Here is a 16,931-nt window from a genome sequence, read left to right on the forward strand (position 1 = left end):
GCAGCCACCATTGAGAATCTGCACCGGCTGCATCAGTAATATTGGCTGCATCACTCTTGCGGTAATTTGTTGAAATACGTCACAGTCACGTGCTGCCGGCACTGTCTCAAGTTGGACAAAATTTCTAATCGGCTTGCAGTGCTTCAAGTCTGCCGCTGATCGGTCTGCGCATCGCTGGGTGAAGTCGAACAAGCCTTATATATACAGAGACTGGGGAACACATGACTATGACAACCAATGATCAACCAGAACTCAACCACATGACAAGACAATGAACCCATGAGAACTATGGACACATGACTAAACCAACCAAGGAGAACACATGACACATACGTCTCATTTCGGAAGGCTGTGTCCTATTTTCTTTTTCAGTATCTAAAATTGGCTAATTTATGGAATAGAATATAAAAAGGCAGGACGTGTCATTTTGTTCCACACTCCATACCAGTCGGTGGCGGTAATACATCATTTCGTTGTTTGTCAACCACCAATAAAATCGTAGAAGAAGAAGCCTGTGTCCTCCGGAGGTTGCATTTGAAGGCTGCATGTCTCATTTTAAAAAAGTGAGTAAGACACGCCAAATGTGTCCTTCGAATGCGCCCTTTTTTCACAGGAGTTCGGAGTGTGCATGAGGTGTATCTTTCGCTGCTGCAGACAACCCAGAATTATTTGCGTCACAGTTAACAACCGTCATATTTTTTTATTTTTTAAAAAACAGCACCACCGCCTGATATACATGCAAGGGCAAGAATATATAAGCAAGAAACATTTCATAGTTATTTTCAAGTTATAAATAATTTTCATTCATATAACTGGCGTGAGAGCGCAACGAGGCTGAACGTGTTAGCATAGCAACATGATACTTCCTGCCTGTGTGTCCTACAAAGGACATCTTGTTTTAATGTGATCGAGGACACGCCGTACACTGCATCCTTCACAGGATGTGTCATCCGGAGGACGCGGTAATCGAAATTAAATGAATGAGACACAGCTATAGACAATGGAACCAAACAGAACAAGACACATGAAACTAGGGAAGCACATTACATGATCAAATAAGGGCATATAGGTCACATGACAAGAACCAGGAAAAATGACTGAGGATAAAATTACAAAAAAGACACCAAATCCCAAAAACAAATGTGTCACATGAGAACTAAACAAATATTTATTTACTACATTAGTAATTTTTTTTGCTAGAAATTATGTGAAGTGGAAAATAACTGACCAGCAAACACAACTTTCGGGCCACATCTTTTTTTCTTGCTCAACTAGCACAGAATAGAAAGCATAGGATTGTGGGATATCAAATGCAGCGAAGGATACATATATGCTGCCTTCAAAACTCGATTAGATGAAGATATATCAGGAGACAGGAAGTGAAGCTAACATTAGATTTGGACATGCCTTCCTACCTTGAAATGTGTCCTCCGAAGGCAGCATTTTCCAGGTTTCGGACGCAGCCATTGTCAGGAGATTGGTGTGCTGATGGGTGACAGGTGCAGGTGATTAGTGTTCTGGTGACAGGGATCATTGTAAGGGAGTGATGGTGGAACCTGGTGTATTCGTGACCTATACAAAGCTTTTGCATTGAGTGCAGGGTTATTTCACTAGAGAGTGCTTTTTTTTTCTTTAATCAGAAGACCTTCCTTGGTTCCTCTATATATCTTTTCACATAAAAGGGAGTTTTGGCAGATTGCTGCATAAATACATTTTGCGCTGACTAATGCAAGTTCTCATAGTCAAATGTCTGTTACAGTGTGTGTGGTTACGATTGTACATCTAAATGTGACTGTAAATCTAACATTAAAGGTGTTTTTTTATTTTTTTTATACTATTGTCTGAGGTAAACTAATGACATTTGTGTGGTTTTTACATACAAAAACATCATAACTAATAAGTAATAGGCTATTTTTTACACTGGTTTTGAGGCTGTCTTCTGAACGGGTTTTGATGTGCGTGATGCACTGGAGACTTGGAAGTAAACGCCCACGGCTAGGATTGGATAATATTTGCATATTTAATGAGCTTCAGCTCCCATGTCAGTTCAGTTCACATGAGGGAGGCATTGTTTTGAAAGTGGTAACCAGAATTAATGTCTTTATCAAACAAACACAATGATTTATTTCTCATCCACCCGCGATTGATTGGACTATTATTTTTGTATTACAAAGCCCGCACGATCGGTCGATATAAGTGCGAACTGCGTGTGCATGTGCACGCGCCTTTCAAATGTCAAGTCAAGAGAGAGAGAACACCGCAGAACAAGAAAGGGATATTATGAGATTCATCAGCCTGCAGACAGGCTTCCGTTTTGGTAGCCCGTCTGGAAAACGCATAGCCCCGGGACGTTGTACTTTGCGAGCCCTGGCCCATACACGAGTCCAGCGTGCTAAAGCTATGTTCTGTTAGACACATACACATAAGCAAAACGATCTATAACAATGCAATACTATGACATAAAAAACGCATTTTACTTTTGTTACATAAGTGTGTTGCACCATTCCTCCTGTCTGATCCAATATAGAAGAAAAAAACATTGTGTTTTAATCTCAATATGTCTGCAAATCCAGCTCGACCTGAGATTTTTTTACAAACGATTCCGCAGTGAAATGAAGTAAATATAACCCCTTCTTCCCCACGTGAGCTGGAACGTCATTAAAAATAAAGCTAAACCACAAATTCCTAATATTAGGATCCGAAGGAAGCGTATGCAGCGACTGTGTTCTTCCACAACCAGGAATAGTGCAATATCTTGCTATCTTCTCCGCAGCTTCATGAGTCGGTGGGCGTTATGAAAGCTTTTCTTTGACTAACAAGGGGGTTTTGAGCTCTCAAACTAGCAGTATATTTTTATATTACCATGACCTTTTATATATCAAAAGCTCAAGGGAAAGTTGATTTCTCAATTTATCACCCCTTTAATTTGAGCAAGGGTTGTCCTATCAGTGTATCCGTGATTTGGTCTTAGACTTAGGCAATTTATTTTTGCAAGTGTAGATTTACTCATTAAGCTTTATTGAATGACTCACTTGACATTCATAAATGTGGGAGTGCTTCTCAAACAATGTTCTCTCCAGTCTGGTCCGGATGCTCTCTTATCCAAAGTGCGCCATCGTCGGGTCATTTGTAACAAAAGCCGTTTAACCCACTGCGGAGATCAACAGTGACAAAAGCATAATGCTGCCACTGCCTGAATACCACCACGGTAACATAAATAACATCAGCTGCCAGGACCGCACGGCGAAATGGAGCTGCGTTTTCAGATAGAGCCATTTACACAGACAGATGAGCCTGGAAACGAATCATTTGCCATTTGTTTACAAGAGTATGATACAAAGCAGGCCTGGCATGCATTTTCATGCTAACTTAAGATAGGATAGAATAGTTTAAACTGGGTATGATGCATAGCCAAAAAATGAGACGCACTGTGTTTGAATGCATATGAATTACTGTAGGTGGAATTTATTTAATGGCTCCACGGAAACTGGAATAAAATTACAGTTTTTGAAGGACACTGCAAAATTCTACTAGATTAACTGTCGTGGGTGTATGTGCATATGAATAAGAACACTGAGCTCCTGAGAACATTTGTAAAAAGCATGTGCAAATATGGGAAGCATCATGAGATAATTATATTAATATGACACTTTTATGAATGCTCCTGTGAATGTCTGAATTTGAAGGACCTAAAATGACACCATGTCAGTGAAGGGATTATTTAAAATGCTTTTGCTGCCCACACACCTTAGTTAAACTTGTAAGTGCAGATGGTCTCTGGTAGACATAGCAGGACATTTATATACCCACATACTGTAGTCTACAATAAGTGAAATGTACTATTTAGCATAAACATATTCGAAGATTTTAAGTACAAGCTGCTGTTTACATAAACAGACTGTTACATTATTCAAAACACATTTTTTGTTGTGCATGACAGTAAACAGAGTCATTGATTTGCAAAAAATATGTGTCCTGACAGTCATGTTTAAAGCCGCCAAACTCTTCCCTCCAGCATCTTTGTGTAATCTCAAGGGAAAAGGCCTCTATTCAACTTGAAGTTTAGTAATACCTGATGGTGTACTTGGTGGTTATAGTATTAGAACCCTCTGATCATCTCTTGACATCGAAACATTGGAGAGTTTTTTCCTCTTTCCTAAAAGCAGGGAATTAAACCATCTTCTCTGTTTGACCAATGTTACAGCGCCCATCATGGACATCACCAGTATGCGGATTGTGACATGGTTCTCAACATCGAACGTGGACCCGCAGATTAGGGCGGAGCATGCTCGTGTACAGTTTTTTGTTGTTAAGAATGCGGTCGACCATTAATGGCTTGACTAAACTACTCATGTCAGCGATTCATTGTTCCTCATCTACACACTGGTAAATAAAACATGTAAAAAATGACTGACACCTGACTTTGATTAGATTTTACTACCCCACCCTTACAATCAATATTTTGACATTTGGGCATTTACATATAGCTATCAACCTGTTTCCGAACTTCTGGCGGTGGTATTGTCTTAATCGGATACCTATCAAGTTCGGTCTGAATATGATAAAGCGTTGTGGAGATACAGCCTTACGTCTGTTTTCACAAGAGCTACGTACAGTTTGTTTGTGTATTTATCAAAAATGCTTCAATGATTCAACAATTCCAATAACTTTTTTCAGCGTGGTCTGATGATGTTCTTTTTTTAATTTTCGTGCAAATCAGAGTAACAGCCCAGGAGGAGTTTGAAATGGCGGAAAAATTTACATAACAGAAAATGATCAGCTCGGCTTGAGTCAAGGAATCAAACGAAAAAATTATTTTCAAAAGTTATTAGCACAAATATGAGTGACATTTTGGACCGGTGGTAACGCTAGAGGGAATGAGATGGAGACAAATTTGGTGTGTTAACTATTGGTCCTGACCTCTATCAGTGTACCAAATTTCACAACAAATTTCCCGCAAGCGGTTCTGGACCACCATAGACTCCAATGGCGGAATAATAATAATAAGATGTCTAACGATTCTGTGCTTGGCCCCTAAAAACATAATGGGGCACTTCAATCAAACCACTTACACAGGTATTATCACTACGAACTGTGTAGGCAGCACCTCAAAGGTTGGTGATGAGATTGTTTATAAGAAAAACAATAAAGTATTCACTGAAACGTGAAGTGACAATTATTCAGAAGTGACATCTTTATGTCATTGAATAATTCACTCAACATTTGTCTTTCAAAAACACTGATTAATTCATGAACAAAACAAGTGACAAGTCAAAATACTAATTTGACCACAAGCAAAATCTGTGTGGGGAGCTTTTTTGTCATCCAGATGTGAGGATTCCTGTTGAAATTATTGGATTGCAAATTTTTGGTGTGCACAGTAAATGTGAATGCACATTTGCTCCATAACTGGCCCAAGCCAACATCACTGTGGTACCAAGTGCCTTGTCAAAATGGCAAGGGAACACTTTTTTTTAAACTAGCAACAACAGATCTTAAATTCATGTCCTAAGAAAGTAGTCCCATACTGTAAGTGGTTATTTTGGAACAGTTTTTGTTTTTTCCTTTTTAAATTCTTGCTTGTGATACTGCTTCAATGTACTCAAGAAACGTTCACGTGCCTCAAAGGCTCTTGATGGTGTTACTGAAGGAAATGACTGCAGTCTTTAGAGTTCTTATGGGTTCCATTTTTGTTCCCCAGAGAACTTTTTTGAAAGCTGCCCCTAGAAGTTCTCCAGAGGGTTCCGACAGTGTGGCGACCCAAATGGTTCCACAAGTAATGTGATCTTCACAGTACTATACTGGCATTTATGTTAGCCTGCACTGTGGCATGAATAAATAATCCAGTTGAAATCATAGCCTGTTATTATATATAAACTTGCTGTTTATTTTGCTATTGTTCTTTTTTGTTGGCACATTCAGTGTTGAGTTTATTAATTATTATCTAAAATTGTATAGCTAATTATCTTATAATTGTCACCATTGTTGTGCGTGCCAAGTTGTCAACTTATAATTAAAGTTCACTGGAGATAACTACCACTCATCTCACAAACAACAGTATCGCAAACACTCCACCCCCTTAATTGTTTGTAAAGAATAATGCATTTCTGTACTTTGAAGCACATGATTGATTTATAAGTTAAAGTTATAATTAGGTGTAAGAGTCAGTCACTATGCTTAAGTGTAGATTCCAATTAATTGTCTTTTTTAATGTTATTACACCAATTGGCAGAAACGTAATTGAAATTAAATATTAAGATTATGGAAATTGTTTACAGTAAAAGCTAAAATACTGCTTTTACAGTAAAAAAAAAAACTTTCGATTCAGTTTAATTCACAGAGTCCCTCAAAGCATATTGCGTGCTGAGATTGAAGCACTAACGTCAGATGTGGGTGAAAACCTTTGCCAGATCTATAATACCGTGCATGTGAACGGCCTGAGGCAAAAAGCAATGTGCTTATGTTGCCGGGCAGAGCTTTTTTATTGTTCCCTGTGGGGACAAGTTCACTTGAGGCCCTTCAGCCAGTGGCTAATTACGATACATTTTGTTGAATGACCTTATTGACTAAGTGTTGCTCAGAGCAGGGAGTTGTGTTCTGATACTTTGGGTCATTTGAGAGCTCATTATATAGTCGCTAGTCTTAATGGCATAGCTTCTGGGTATAATATTAAGGAAGACATTTTTTATTATAAGGGTCCATATTGGCAGATTACGTTTGATATGTCTAAACTTTTGACATGACAACCAAAGACATGCTATTTAAAATATGCCTAGAGCTTTTTGATTTCTTAACTAGCAAACTACTTTTGGTAGTAAGTAAGTTTGGTTGTAATTGGATAACTTTTTTGATTCGACTGTGAGAGAAGTTCATCTGTCTGGTAAACTTGCCTCTCTTTCCAACTCTTCTCACACTCCTGTAATTCAGCTCTCTGAGGTTGTCCATTTAGTAGTCCTGCTTGAGATACTGTGGATGAAATTTAAGGGTTATTAACAGGGGGAACTATACTTTTTTTCCCGCTACCTTGTTATGCTTTTGTCCTTCACAGGACCTGCAATCACTCTGTAAATGGCCCAATAGTGCTGAACGTGTGTTGGCCTTTGTTGATGTGGTTCAACTTACATCCCAGAGCGATTGATTGCAGACACAGACTTTTTCCGATCAATAGGCAAGAGCTTCGCAGCCTTTGGAACTGCATTGCAATTTCATTGATTCCTCTTGAATTCCACAAAAGGTTAAGGAGAAGAGAATCGTTCTCCAGTCAAAAGGCGGTCACACAGTTGCATCTAATAAGCAATTTTGTCAGGTGACTTTGGAGTGGCCTTATGTCTGTCATGAGCGTTTCAAACAATGAGCATTGTCATGATTATCGCAATCAAGCAATCGCAATCTGGGCTTTCAGAACTGTCACATCATCACGGAGATAGAGGTTGACTCTAAATGCGCTCAGATCACTCCAGCTCAATATACTGTGCAAAACTTCTGCATGTTTCAAGAGATGTTTGATTTTGCTCATCTGAGCTCACAAATGAGTCATTCAGATGGAACATCCTTTTTAAACTTTTGTAAAAGTTTGAAGGGGTTGACAGAAAATCTGACAACATTGATGTCAGGTGCTGCTTCCCATCTGTCAGTGGATCCTCATGAATTGGTGTTTTCTTTGAGGCTTGTTTGTTTGTTTGTTTGTTGACACTGTTGTACTGTACCCGGTTTGACATTCTTACTAGATGTGCTTTGTTTTCTCTGTGACATTCATTACCACAATCCCATCCATTCTATTTATGTAGCTCATGAAGGCATAAATCCAAATGCTTTCCTAACTCGCACAGTTCCCCAGCTCACAATAGCCACTTTCCATGGACAAAATACAAATCTGTTGTATCTTTGTCAACTGAAACAACATTTAACAATCATAAAAGTGGCGTTTGTTTACTTCAGAAGGTCAAACTAAATATAAAAAATGAGCAGTTTTATTTGTTTTTATATTTATGTTTTTTTCTATTACAGTTTATGAATATTTGCTTTTTTTACATATGTGGTTTTGCAATTTTCTAGAATAAACATCAAAATAAAATGAAAAAGAAACCTGGAGGAAGTGTAAAGGGATTGCAAATAGGACCATATTTTGGTTTAGAGTTTGAGAAACTCTTCTAAGAAAAAATCTAAGAAATTAAAGAAAAAAAGTTAATTATTGTTCTTACAATAAAGGTTGGGCTAGGTGAATGCAGTCAATACTACAAATTGAGTAAAAATTAAAAAAATGACAGACCTTTGATATAAAGCTACACGATTAGTCATTAGAAGATTGCAGTCTCATTTCAAACACCTATAACAATCTTCTTCCTAAATGGTTTAAAATTGTCCTAAAAGTTTATTGTTAAGATGCGTTGGCTATGGAAGTGATCAAAATAGAGCAAACCACTTTTTGAAAGTAACTTGGTGCTTCAAATAACTATTGTATCGATAATTGGAGTAACTGAAACATTCATATATATATATATATATATATATATATATATATATATATATATATATATATATATATATATATATATATATATATATATATATATATATATATATATATATATATATATATATATATATATATATTGACTTGGCAGCTTTTGTTAAATAACAGTTTATCAAACACATCTTACAGTATAAAAACATATGATTTGTGCCTTTTTTAAAAAAATCATGGGATACCAAAGTATTCATGGAATGTGCCAGTTATGTCAAATGAATCATCATTAACTGGGAATAAAAACATGGTCAAACTGCTGCTATGTCTGTCACCTGTATGCAGGACATGGTGGGGGGGTGAAAGGGAGAGTGATTTTATAGTCGGATCATACCGTGATCACGCCGGGCAGAACAGACGTTTGGCGAAGGAGGCCCGTAATGAGGCTGCCAAAGGTGCAGGTGTATAATGAGAGCTTCTTCATGCCAGACCTGTGCAGAGAACGGCAGGCTAGAAAGGCAATTAGAGAAAGACAGTTCAGCGCTATCTTTCCTCTGCAGCAGTATAGGATTTCCGTCCGTTTTCATTTCATCCCCCCCACACCTACTCTGTCCCTCTCTACCTTTTCTGAGTCTCTTTTTCATCCGAGCCTCACGTAGCCAGACCTTCGAACTGTCTGCTTATTCTGGCCAAGCACCACTTACTTAGAGAGGGTTCACCTGATCAACATGGCAAGTGACCAACAAGCTGGTTTTGTTTTTACATTTACATTAAGATTTTAAACCATTTGATGAATCAATAAGAAAGTGTACACAAACACATGTTATGAAAGTCTTTTTCTGCTTTTGTTAAAAGCATAGCACCTAAACTTACTGGATACAAAATTAGTATGAAAACAAACTCTTTCGCTTCAATATTTTGCTTAAATGAAATATGACAAAATATATTTTCAAAATTGGCAATTATGTAGGCTATTGCTAATATAGATTTTACCATGATGTATTTAAATTATACAGTATATTGCATTTTAGTCACTTACATTCATTTATTTTTTATTTATTTTTGTAAAAAATACATTTTGCATCTAGCCATAATGTATTTTAAGATTAGCATATGTGACCCTGACTGGACCACAAAACCAGTCACAAGTCGCATGTGTATATTTGTGGTAATAGCCAAACAATACATTGTATGGGACATGATGCAAAGACCATGTCCCATATAGATATTTTGTACATTTTCTACCATAAATATCAAAAATGTATTAGTATGTATTGCTAAGAACTTCATTTGAACAACTTTAAAGGCGATTTTCTTAATATTTAGATTTTTTTGCACCCTCCGTTTCAAGATTTTCAAATAGTTGTATCTTGGCCAAATATAACATGAACGGAAAGCTGATTTTCCTATATATATATATCATTGGGCTTTGAAGTACATTTTGGAAAATATATTAATTTAAGCCATTCTGTTTACTACATATTTAGCATATTTCTCCATTCGGCCTCTTAATTCATGTTTTATTTCAGCTTTTGACTTTTCCGAGTTTTTCCTGATTTTGTCCTTTACTCACAAACACAAAAACAAAAACCCACCGATATCACACTTCCCTCTGCAGTAGAAATACACACCAACACTCAGAGCAACACTTCTCTTTATAAAATTCCTTCACTCCTAGTTCTTTTGGAGGAGAGGTCTTGTCTTACCCTAATGAGCTGTGACAGGGCTTCACGTCTCTGCTTTAGGTCAGTCTGCGCTCATGTTTCTCCCCTCCATTCTCACCTTGCTCTCCAAACAGCAGTCAGCTGAACCTAGCACAGGCGCTGTCGGGCCACTCTCATTAGCACCAGGTTTTTTTGCAGCAAGCAGCAGATCCCAGGTCAGTGGAATCCTGCTGTTCAGCCTGACAGCTCCATTGATTATTCTCTTTGCTCAGTGCCTCTGCTTTAGCCACATGTCATCATGTAAAAATGTCTTACTTAATGCATCCGGTCTCTAATTGGGGATGTGAAACCGAGAGGAGACTCGTGGTATGATTATACAACATGTACGAAGGAATGCTGCTATTCTGAATTTGTTTAAGTACACAGTGCATTTGTGTAGGCTAAGTAGCGCTTTCATATGGAACCACCTGGGTGATAATTAGTGCTTGTCAGAGTCTGCATTGTTGTGCTGAACCTGACAAACTCTCTACACTGCAGTTTTATTATATATCTGGTACTGTGAACATTGCATGTAAATGTGGTGAATGAACACAGCTGCGGGTTGCCAGATATACTTTCAGAACACACTGCCTATTAAAACATGATGTTGTTTGTACAAATAGCAGGTGGATTAAAACTGCATAGGAACAAGCAAGCATTCTTGAGATGGCAGGTAGGCTACACAGCTCTCTGAGATCCAGACTGGCGCATAATAATTGTTAGCCAAGAAATCTAGACGCACCCTAGCGGCAGCAAATTTAATTTGCAGCCATGGTCGTCTAGCAACTCTCCTTGTGATTGTGAGCTGGAAAAACCAAACTCAGGGCAATCACATCATGTATAGAGTCGGTGGGTGTAATTCTTAAGAAAGGAAGATATGTTCGGAGTTTTGCCGATCAGATGTGGCGAAAATGAAATCTTCACCTAGCTCCGCTTCACCCTCTTCATTGCTCTGGTTGGTTGAAACGTTATCCTATCGCGTGCAGAGGAAATTTGAAATACAACCGTTTATCCCGCCTCTCGGATTGAGCCCTGTCAATGGTGATTTCCCAGACCAAACACCTTGATGTGGGTCTGGCTTATCAGACTAAATAATTGTAATAATAAAGTACAAAAAGACTAAAAACTAAAAAAAACTAAAACAACTTTAAAAAAACTAAAGAAAAAACTAACATTAAAGCATCCTTAAAACTAAATCAAATTTGTAGACGTGAATGTCCTACCAAGTCTTGAAATATATGCAATTTAATTTCAAAATGAACTTTATCTGGTTTTAAGGATGTTTAGATGTTTTTACTATAGTAAACAATAAAAATACTGATAGTACCACAACAACAACTACTACTACTAATTTATTATCATTATTTATCTACTATTTTTATTTAGTTGTGTATTGCACACTCTAAAAAATGCTGGGTTAAAAACAACCCAAGTTGGGTTGAAAATGGACAAACCCAGAAATTGGGTTGTTTGAACCCAGTGAATTTAAACAACCCCATTTCTGGGTTTGTCCATTTTCAACCCAACTTGGGTTGTTTTTAACCCAGTTTTTTTTTTTTTTTTTTAACCCAGCTCGAGTGTAGGGAGGTCAAATGGGTCATCTATCCTTTTTTTCTTATCTCTGGAATATTCTTCCAGGTTTGGAATGAGACTGAACCAAGAGTGCCACATGAGTCCTGAAAGGTGAAACCAAAGCATGTTGATGCTGGATGCACTATAGGTCATACTTCCTGAGTACCTGGCTGCATGTAATGTAATAGGACAGGGGTTTTCAGGGGTCCTCCAGAAGGTTCCAAGGGTCCCCCAGAAAAATTCAGAAGATAAAAAATAGATCAAATCTACTGAACATTCTAACTGTTTCATTTTTAAATGTGTCCCTCCTTTCTTGCCGTATACTTACTTTCCAGAATTGTATGTGTTTGCTTAGTATCTTTCTAGTGAGTTTTTCTCACTATAGTCCCCTTTGTCTCGCTCACTGGGGTTGTAAGGCAGAAGATTGGAGCTTTAACTTTTTATTTTTGTTTTATTTCCATAACTGTTTATTTCACAAAAAGTTCAGGGGCGTGCGATTAATTAGGCGGGAGAGATAGCGAGTCACTTCGCGCTCACTAATGCGCAGACCCGGGCTCACTACTGCTATTGAAATGTTGCATTTGTGGTTTTGACTCTGATACATTTTCCAAATAATCTAAAAATACTTTGAGAAAAACCCATTTCCAGCCTGCATCCAAATCCCACACACCACTGGTCAATTTGACACTCATCCACAGATGTCATTTCTACATTAACCATACTAACACTACAGAAAGCATGCATCTGTTTCAAAAAGCTAATAACAGTACAGTAGAATGGCATCAGTGAACATATTGCCGGCTGTTGGCTGGCAGGTGAAGTCCGTCGAGTTGGCATCAGGGGTCCTGACAGCCGAGTGCAAGCGCATCTGCCCACTCTGTGTCTGGAACTGGAGCTTGTCAATGGGAATCAGGGTAAACACCTCACTTAGTCTCAAACACAGATGCTGTAAAATCCTCTAGTTAATATATTTCAAAAAGTGAGTGAATGAACTCTGTAATATAAACGTATATGATATTAATAGTGATGTTTCATATGTTGTTACTTTGATTAACATTTACTAATGAAATGAACATTTACCTATGCATGTTCTGCATGTCACAGTAGAGTTCAGTGAACTGAATATTTTAGCATCTTATCTATGTAATTGCCATTGATTACAAATATCAGCTACAGGACTTAATGAGATTTTGCTGTAATCTAGCTGGCAGGTAATGATGGTAACGATGCAATGCTAAAGGAAAACCCGCGATTCAAGGCAAGCAACCTGTTACTCTTTCCATCTGGCACCTTTATTTTCCCTTCAATGCTCTCTTTATCTCAGATTTCCCTTCTTTTTCACCCACTTTTCAAACCGATTCAAGCAAAAGGGAAATGCTGGGGTTGGTTCGGGCCCCTCCGGTCCATTTGACCGGTGTTGAGATGGGCAGTCCTCCAGTTTGGATTGATGGATACATAGCAGGTTCAGTAGGTGTTCTGTGGGCTCAGGTGCAGTCGCAGGAGCAGCTGTTCCAGGCTTTGTTACAGCTCTCACTGCTACAATTCTCCCCTTCCAAGCTGTGCCAACTGCCTGTTGTCTGCACAGAGTGTCTGGGCTATATTTAACACCTCTGGGGTTAATTAATAGGCTTCTATTAATAAAAATGAGAGCAGTTCCAGATCCTCCTCTCTCATTTCTTCTGTCTCCCTTTCTAAGTGAGCAACAGCTTTGCTAGTGCCCTATGGCCATTCCTCTATCTATTATTGATGTGGCCAATGCCTCTTTCTCCCTCCTTCTCTCAAAGAACTTTATGGCTCCCTGGTTTTGTGCACTCTCTGCCTTTGAGCCATTCTACAATATCGGTGCCATTTGTGTTCCTTTTATTTGTGTGTAAAAAAATACTTTATTTAATTAACAGGTTATATCAGTCAAAAATTAAAATTTTACTGGTTGCTGTTTGTCAAGTAATCACAACGAATGGGAACGTAAGCTTTCAAACTTCTTAAAGGGATAGTTCACCCTAAAATAAACAATTCTCTCATAATTTATAAATCTCTCTTCTGTAGAACACAGTATGAGGTATTTTGAAGAATATTGGTAACTTATAAAAGTTTTGGTGGCTTTGACTTTCATTGGACGGATTGAGAAATTTCTCTAAATACACTACATTGCCAAATGTTTTGGGGTGCCTGCCTTTACATGCACATTAACTTTAATGACATCCCATTCTTAATCTGTAGGGTTTAATATGGAGTTGGCCGACCCTTTGCAGCTATAACAGCTTCAACTTTTCTTGGAAGGCTTTCCACAAGGTTTAGGAGTGTTTGATGTCTAGGTTTAGGAATGTTTCATTCTCTTAGAAGTGCATTTGTGAGGTCAGACACTGATGTTGGATGAGAAAGACACTGTGAGCCAGGCAGCTCTAATTCATTCCAAAGGTGTTCTATCGGGTTAAAGTCAGGACTCCTAAGTCAGACAAGTTCCTCCTCAACAAATTTGCTCATCCATGTCTATATGGACCTTGCTTGCACTGATGCGCAGTCATGGCATTGCCAAACTGTTCCCACAAAGTTGGGAGTATGAAATTGTCCCAAATGTCTCGGTATGCTGAAGCATAAGGGTTCCTTTCACTTAAACATAGGGGCCAAGCCCAACCCCTGAAAAACAACCCCTCATCAAATCCTCCCTCCACCAAACTTTACACTTGGCACAATGCAGGCAGGCAAGTACCGTTCTCCTGGCAACCACCAAACCCAGACTTGTCGCCAGATTTCCAGACAGAGAAGTGTGATTTGTCATTCCAGAGAAAACGTCTCCAATGCTCTAGCAGTGGTGGTGTGCTTTACACCACTGCATCCGACACTTTGTGTTGCTTTTTTTGATGTAAGGCTCGGATGCAGTGGCTCGGCCATGGAAACCCATTCCATGAAGCTCAGTCTGTAGTTTGGAGGTCTGTAGCTATTGACTTTGCAGAAAGTTGGCGACTTCTTTACACTTGATTTTATGCACGGGGCTAAGGAAGTGATTGGAATATCTGCATTCAGTACTTTGGAGGGGTGTTCCAATACTTTTGGCAATATAGTGTATCTTCTATTATATTCCATGGAAGGAAGGATCATACAGGACTGGAACAACATGAGTAAATTAAGGATTTGGAAATTAAATATTACAGAATTTTACATAATCTTTGAGTGACCTATCATTTTAAAAAGACAAATGACTCAAGTGCTATATTCAAGTCTTCTAAAGACATACAATAGTGTTTTGCAATGAAAAGACTGTTCTTTGATTCTTTTTTCACTGAATGTTTTGTGAACTGAATCAAATAATTCATTAGAGATTTGATTCAATTGAATTCAGTCCCATTTCTGTCATGGCTACCCCTCTCATGAACTTCATCTTTTCTTTTCTTTTTTATTCAATCTTGGATTTTGAGTTGTATTTCTTGAGAGAAAACTTGAAATTGTAATGTGATACAAGAATTGTAATTTCAAATTTATGTTAAAGGTGTCAACCCTGTTATCTTTCTTAAGGAATCATTTTATCCTGAAAATATATTAAAAGGCATTAGCCTCAGATGGCACAATGTAATTAATAATATTTGCCCAACTAAATGTTTAAAATATGAAAAATCTGTAACTTATTTGGAAACTGGAAAAGCGGCTGTTTTATAAAAGGGATCCTAAGGAGGTCATTCTTTCTCACAACCACTTCTCTCATCCATTACTTAATGTGTGTACATTGCTCATGCACAAAGCTAACAAAGGTTTAAAGGAATGAAAGCCGAGCTATGGTGTGCCAGGTATCCTGTGGAGTCCTTCGAACCATGTAACAAAGAACACAAAAAGGGAGACATGGAGCCAGAAATGTAATCCAGCAGAAGGACTATGCATCAAATAAAATGCAAATGCTGATTATTGAGCTACAAAAAATGAGTCATAAGTTTACACTACATAAAAATGTGTCCTCTGACTCATTGTTCAAGGTGTTTAATGGAGTTCACAGTCACTTCTTTGACAGCACTGACATGCTGAAAGAGATTTGAAACTAATTTCTAGCTTGGTGAGAAGTCAATGAAAATCGTTTTGAGAGAGACAAAGTGCAATATACTGTTTATTGTGGCATTATTCTTCCACAGCAATTGATCCATATGGAAAAGGCATGCGATTCAGCAGATGTGAAATAACATCAACTGAGACATTTACATAATAGAGAAAAACACTTACCTTAATGCTATTGTGCCGTTTATTTTCCCTTCTTTTTTTTTCTTATTGAAATACACTGCTACAATGACAGGAAGTAAGGTACAATTGCTCACAGCCTCACACTGTGAAAGTGAATAATTTTCACAATACTTTGGACATCCAATGCCATTGACAAATTGTGCAAGCAAAGCAGCAGATTATAAACAGGACTCCCTGTGTACTGGGATCTTGAATGGAAAATTTCCACTGTGTTTCGAGGAAGAGTGAATGCATGACTTAACCTCAGTGCTCGTTTAAACTCCCCAGGAGATAAAAGCAAGCCTTCCTCTCTCGGTTTGAGGAACCATCAATAAACTGCCTACAGCCTGCTGAACTGCTGTAGCAGAACGCCACAGTCTCTCCTACTTTGAGAAATATGCCCCCCTTCCCTTTTGGTATTGGATAAAAACGGCACATGCACAGTTCATATTGAGTTACACAGTTCATATCGAGTCACTCTAACAATCATTGCAGGAATATATTTGTTGTCAGCAATATATATATATAAATAATATATTCATTCATATGATTTTGACCTCTTTTCCCACTTGGTTTGGCCCAATTAGTTAAATGGCCAATTTTGCTAGCACTGATGCAATCCCTCAAGACTGCAACGTAAATTATAGAATGGCGAAACTGAGAAATCATTATGCATGCATTGAATGCACTTCCTATTCCTTGGGCATTTCTACAGAGTGCAGCTTAACCTTTAAAATTGTTAGGTACAGTATTTCATGCTGTTGTTGTGGGCTGGTCATAGAACATTTGCATACGAATGTTAAATACAATTTGTTTTGGCCATGATCAAGAAAAAAAAACATCTTATATTCTGCTCTACAAAAGAATGCTGTGTGTTCTTTCAAGAGAGTTCAGATGTGTTTTGCCACCATCTGTGTGGCTTTGCTAAAACAGTTAGATGCTCAATTGATTCTCTTTATCAGTATTTTTATCTAAACATGCATAAAACA

General features: G+C 38.0%; 1 long non-coding RNA gene across 1 annotated transcript in view; it reads left to right on the forward strand.

Moving 5' to 3' along the window:
- LOC137038908 (uncharacterized) overlaps positions 1-16,931 on the forward strand; it is a 131,721-nt gene that overhangs the window by 19,927 nt on the left and 94,863 nt on the right. The gene's annotated exons all lie outside the window — the stretch shown is intronic.

Source organism: Pseudorasbora parva, chromosome 13 (genome assembly GCF_024679245.1).
Source record: "Pseudorasbora parva isolate DD20220531a chromosome 13, ASM2467924v1, whole genome shotgun sequence".
NCBI classification, from domain to species: Eukaryota; Metazoa; Chordata; class Actinopteri; order Cypriniformes; family Gobionidae; genus Pseudorasbora; species Pseudorasbora parva.